The 6187-nt window shown below is 40.8% G+C and overlaps 2 pseudogenes; one reads left to right on the plus strand and one right to left on the minus strand.

Annotated features, from left to right (window-relative positions):
• Positions 1 to 253: 253 nt before the first annotated feature.
• LOC102853084 lies at positions 254 to 933 on the plus strand (annotated as a pseudogene).
• Positions 934 to 4140: 3207 nt separating this feature from the next.
• Positions 4141 to 5244, minus strand: LOC102853501 (annotated as a pseudogene).
• Between the last annotated feature and the right edge of the window lie 943 nt (positions 5245 to 6187).

The raw sequence follows: 6187 nt of genomic DNA on the forward strand, positions 1-6187 counted from the left end.
TAGGGAATGGCAAAGGACACACCGACAAAGGAGATTAATCAGAACTGACTTTGACAAGCACTGTGGCAATTGGACAATTAAAACAGACATTCGGATGGCAGGGAAGAAGAACAAACTGGGGAGGAGGGTAGAAAGAATGGTGCAGCAAGGAAGGAATGAAAACCCCAAATCCCTGTAAATATTCATCAAAACTAATAAAATTTAATAAAATAAAAAAAATAAATAAAATGCCAGAGAGCGTGAAGAAAGCGAAATGGAGGGGTGTGTATCGAACCTAACGGTATGCAGCCTGGCCTACAACGGGAAGCTGGAGGAGTTGAAGGAGATCATCCTGGCCGATAAATCTCTGGCTACTCAAACCGATCAGGATAACAGAACTGCACTGCACTGGGCATGCTCCTCAGGACATACAGAAATAGTTGAATTCTTGCTGCAACTTGGAGTGTCAGTGAATGATAAAGATGATGCAGGTTGGTCACCTCTTCATATTGCTGCTTCTGCTGGCCAAGATGAGATCGTAAAAGCCCTTCTGGGAAAAGGTGCTCAAGTAAATGCTGTCAGTCAAAATGGCTGTACTCCTCTGCACTATGCAGCTTCCAAGAACAGGCATGAGATTGCCATCATGTTACTGAAGGTGGGGCTAATCCAGATGCTAAGGACCATTTTGAGGCTACAGCAATGCACCGGGCAGCAGCCAAGGGTAACTTGAAGATGATTCATATACTTCTGTACTACAAAGCATCCACAAATATCCAAGGCACTGAAGGTAACACTCCTCTACATTTAGCCTGTGATGAAGAGAGATTGGAAGAAGCAAAACTGTTGGTGTCCCAAGGAGCAAGTATTTACATTGAGAACAAAGAAGAAAAGACACCCCTGCAAGTGGCCAACGGTGGCCTGGGCTTAATACTCAAGAGAATGGTAGAAGGTTAAGCAGTTGAAAGTCATTCGTTGTATGGTTTATGGTTTTTCCCAGTGTTCTGGAAACTAATATACCTGTGCACAAGACATCATTTGTGAATGATGTTTCCTCACCTTCAATGTCTTAGAAACATGTTGAATATTTTTCCCGCTGAGGTACTTGTTCTAAGCTTACAACTTGTATTCAAGGTATTCATAACTGTTGAATAATTGTTTAAATTGTTCTGTTGTATATTCTTTATTGAATTTTGTGTAAGTCGAAGTAAGTGACTTGGTGGCTATTGTGAGTCTTCAGCACCTCCTACCCGTCTTAAAGCTGAACACCAGCGATAACACCACATCAGTTACTTTGCCCACTGTTTCTGGGTGGATTTTAGAGTGTTCCTCCATTAATTATTAAATATCTTAATTTGTTTTCCAAGCTAAAAAAAATGCATGGAAGGACTATCTAGCTTGACATTATTATGTAAGCAGGAGTTTTAAATGAAATTGTTTTGTGCCCATAAAAAAAAATACTTAGTCTTGGAAAACCAGAAGAGGGTCCCTATGAGTCAGAACTGTCTAGACAACAGAGGGTTTGGGTTTTTTGCTCAAACACTCATTAATTAACACTAGGAGGATGATGTGAGGTTTAAAATCAGGAAAGATGTGCATCATGCCTGCACCCATTCAATCTGCATCCTGAGAAAATAATTCAGGTATGAAGTGGTCTCTATGAGAAAGAATGTGGCATCAGGATTGAAGGAAGATTTATTAACAACTTGAGACAAACTGATGACATGATTTATCAGCACTTGCTGATAAAAATTGAAGACTTCAGTGTGGATTACACACCAACATAACAAAAACATATGTCTCCACAAGTGGACCGGTGAGCAGCATCGTGATAAGCAGAAACAAGACAGATGTTGTCAAGGATATCACTGTACTTGAAATTACAGTCAATGCCCATGGAAGCAGAAATCAAACAGCATATTGTTTTGGGCAAATCTCTTGCTAAATATTCAATCTTTTCAAGAAGGCAAACAACATATTGTATTGGGCAAATCTGCTTTTATATCAAAATGTAAAGGTGTAACACTTTAAAGACTCAACCATATTTTCAATAGTTTCATATACATGTGAAAGTTGGACAACAAATAAGGAACATTGGAGAAGTGATGCCTTTGAATCATGGTAGCGGCTAAAAACAAGCAATAACAAAGACAAACGACTCACTGTTGTCGAGTTGGTTCTGACCCTTCACTATGGTCACATAGTGACCCTCCTCCAGGCTTCCGAGGCGGTACATAGTAACGCCCATCTTTCTTATGTAGCTGTTGGTGCATTTGAGCCTTTGGGCAAGCAGCACTACAGAATATGGGCAAGGAATATCAGCTATCCCATTGAACACACTGTGGACTGCCAAAAGAACAGATCTGTCCTAGACAGGGTGAGACCAGGCTGCTCCTTGGATGCAAGGATTTTGAAGTTCCGTCTTCCATACTTCAGGCATGTAGTCAGGAGAGATCAGTCCCTGCAGAAGGATATCGTGCTTGGAAGGTTGGAGGAGAAGTGCAGGAGAGGAAGACCCTGGAAGAGATGGATTGACACAGTAATAATGGGGATAGATGTGTTAGCGACAGAGAGGATGGCTCAGGCTAGGGCGTGGTGCAGAGAGCTCTTGTCCATAGAGTCGCTGTGAGTCATGAGAGACTCAACAGCACATAACAACAACAATGAACTACCAGAATTAAGAAAAAATGTCCTGGGGAAAGTGGAGCCATTCCGAAAACGAAAATGGTTACACATCTTGAAGAATACAAAATTTTCCAACTTTTTGTTATTTGCATGAACAAGGAGCTCAGTTTTCCACTGAACAACTCATGCACCTTTTGTGTTATGATATGGATGATAATCCCCACTCTTGTCCTCCTGTGTTTCCCATTTCTATTAGTCCTTCTCCTACCCTTTCTTGTCTTCTGAAGCATTTCCCAAATCCACCGCTGTCAAATCAGTCCCTTCTCATAGTCATCCTCTGTTGAGTTCTGGAGACTGGACATCTTCATGGGAAGAGGCTTTCTCTTCTTTCTCCAGAGGAGCTGCTGGTGGGTTTGAACTGCCCATCTTTTCACCCAACACTTAACCCACTATGTGCCCAGGGCTTCTTTTCTAAGATTTTTCTCTGGGTAGATACTGCCCTTTCACCTTGTGTAGTTGGCTATTTTTTCACTGAAAGTTGAGCCATGGGGGTGAGTTCAGTTCTTAATGTGACGACTGATGTAGGACTATAGTTTCAGAGGTTAGACTGGTGCTTGTTTACTCTGTATGCTCTCAGCAGCAACAGCAAATCAATTCTACGAAATGGACTAAGATCAGAATTTAATTAAAGAGAATGATGACACATTGACAAAAATGTAAGTAATGTTACTGAACAATTGCTGTAGAAGTTGACAAGTGGGAACCTAATTTGCTGTTTGCTGTGTACAGTTTCACCAAAATGCCATAAAATCGTATTTAAAATGGAAAAAGAGAGAGAGAGAGAAAGGTACACCCAGGGTGCTCCTTGGAAGCAAGGATGGAGAGACTTTGGACATATTAGCAGGAGGGATCAATTCCTGGAGAAGGCCATCATGCTTGGTCAAGTAGAGAATCAGTAAAAGAGAGGGAGACTCAACAAGACGGGCTACCACAGAGGCTGTGACAATGAGCTCAAACACAGCAGCGTCACTTGGGAGGATGCTGCAGGACCAGGCAGTGTGTGGTCCACAGGCTGCTATAAGTCAGAAGAAACTTGACTGTATCTAACAACAACAACAACAGAATCATCTTGATACTTAAACTAGACAGATGCAGCACAGAGAAAGAAATTCACAGCTAAATGATGTTGAGTTCTATCTTGTCACAGAGCCTTACTTCAAATGATAAACTCTTTCCCCACACCCTAAAATAGAAGAGCTGAATGATACCAACATGGCTGAATACCAGCAGCTGGTAGAGGTTTGCTGAGACCCTAATGCTTCCTCATATGGCAAAGAGAATTTAGTGATGGTTAAGGGATTACAGTATGGATTTTTTTTCTAATTTTTTGGCTTATCACATTTTTTTTTCTTTTCTTTTTCTCAGAAGACAGCAATGTATTATGAATCTAACAACATGACAGTCACACAATTTTTCAGTAGGCCCATGGTTTCTGCTAGTATCCCTGCAAGTAACGGCAGCAGAAAGGGTCCTGAGAGTTCAGATGTTAAAGCTTTCTCCACAGCCACACATTCCTTTGATGTTTGGGTTATTGGACACAAACTCACTGGATAATTTGTCTTCTACATAGTCCATTTCTGTTCCTAAAAGGGTGAGCTGTTCTTTCTTTGTGATGGACACTCTGACCCCATCTTGAACAACTTCTTCATCAGAATCTCCTTTTGTCTTTATATATTCTAAAGTATAAGAAAGGCCATTGCAACCTCTGGTTCGAATATCAATTTTCACACCTACATGTTCAGGCTTATCTTTAAGAAGTTGTTTTTGGTGCAACCACTATGGCATTTTCTCAAAAAGTTGCAAATAGAAATACCATTTGACCCAGCAATTCCACTACTGGGAATATACCCAAAGAAACCATAACTGCCACCCACGCAGATATATGCACACCCATGTTTATTGTGGCTTTGTTCACAATAACAAGGAGTTGGAAACAACATAAATGCCCATCCACAAATGAATGGATAGAGAAGCTGTGGTATATTCACACAATGGAATGCTATGCTGCATTGAAAAACAAGGAACTCATGAAATATTATGCAAAATGGATGAACTCATGAAATATTATGCAAAATGGATGACCCTGGAGGACGTTAAGATGAATGAAATATCTCAGTCACAAAAGGACTATACTACATAGTGCCATTGTTATAAAATGGGACTGACATCGGGGTTGGGGAAAAACTAAGAAAAAAGGGGATAAATAATGTATACTGCATTGAAACAGATGAGGGAGAAAACTGTTTAAAATATGTGATTAGGTATTATTATCATGACAGGAGTCCAGAATGAAGGCTGCATAGTGGAGTGGACCTGGGGGGGTGAGATTGTATAACAATGAAAAAAATTTTGTTTTACTTTTCAAAGAGAAGAGTGAATTGGAGGGAGGGGTAGGCAGAGCAGAGAGAAAAGTGCAACAATGAATGGAAATGCAAAGTCTTTGTAAATTTTCATTAAAATTAATAATAATAATAAAAAGAAGTCTTGTGTGCTGCTGAAGGTGTCAGGGTTAGGGGGCCAGGTGGGCTGCAGCTTCCTCTAGCTGACCGCCAGGACAGTGGCTTGGACTAAGGAAACCGACATCTTGTCACCCAGGTACCTCGGGCCAGAGGTCCCAGCCCTCAGACTCTCTCTCCACCGACACGGGCACCTGGATCCTTTTAAAAAACCTGCACAGTTGGGTTTATTTGTTAAATATTTTGGTTTTTTCAATATAGTTCAGGTGAAAGTTTGCAGAGAAAATTAGTTTTCCATTCAACAATTTATACACTCTTTTGCGGCACTGGTTCTGAATGTGACAATGTAATAGCATTCTTCCCAGTCCCTGCCTAGGCTCCTCATTTCCATTCTTCTTCTTTCCTGACCCTTCTATCTTCTGAGTTTTGTTTGTAGACTGATGCTACCCTGTTGGTCTTATAGGCTAATTGTTTTGAGGATTCAGTTCTCATGTTCATGGTTGGAACAGTTTGAAGCCAATGTCTCAGATGTTTCCCTAGTGTCTGCCACATCAATAACAACCTGAAGGAAATGGCTCACGTGCTTGTAAAGTCTGATAAAACCCAGGTCTGTGTGTCAGATATCAGAAGAGAGATTTCCCACATAGTTATGGAGGCTGATGAACCTAAGTTTGGCAGGAGAGGCAGGGGGTGCTGGCTTCCGAGGCTGAGAAATCCAAAGGCAGCAAAGTTGAGCTCAGTTAGCTTCAGAGGCTGACTGGTCCCAGGCTGCCAGGCACGGCAGAGGTTTTGGAGGTTAATGACTCCAAAGAAGGCAGACAAAGGAGGTAAGTGGTCCAAATCAAAGAATCTCAGAAGTAAGCCCATAATCCAAACCGGAACCTGTGTTTTAAAAATTCACTAATTCTTTTTTAATTGTCACTTGTGTGAACGTTTGCAGAATAAATTTTTTCCTATTAAATTCATACATATTTTTGTTTAGTGATATGGGTTTCAAGATTCTCTCTGTAATAGCTCTCATATCTCTTCTTCCTCTGTTATTGATCTTTTTAAATCTTATTAATGCTGCT

This window comes from Elephantulus edwardii, unplaced genomic scaffold (genome assembly GCF_000299155.1).
Source record: "Elephantulus edwardii isolate Elephantulus edwardi_28Jun2011 unplaced genomic scaffold, EleEdw1.0 scaffold00132, whole genome shotgun sequence".
In the NCBI taxonomy this organism is placed as follows: Eukaryota; Metazoa; Chordata; class Mammalia; order Macroscelidea; family Macroscelididae; genus Elephantulus; species Elephantulus edwardii.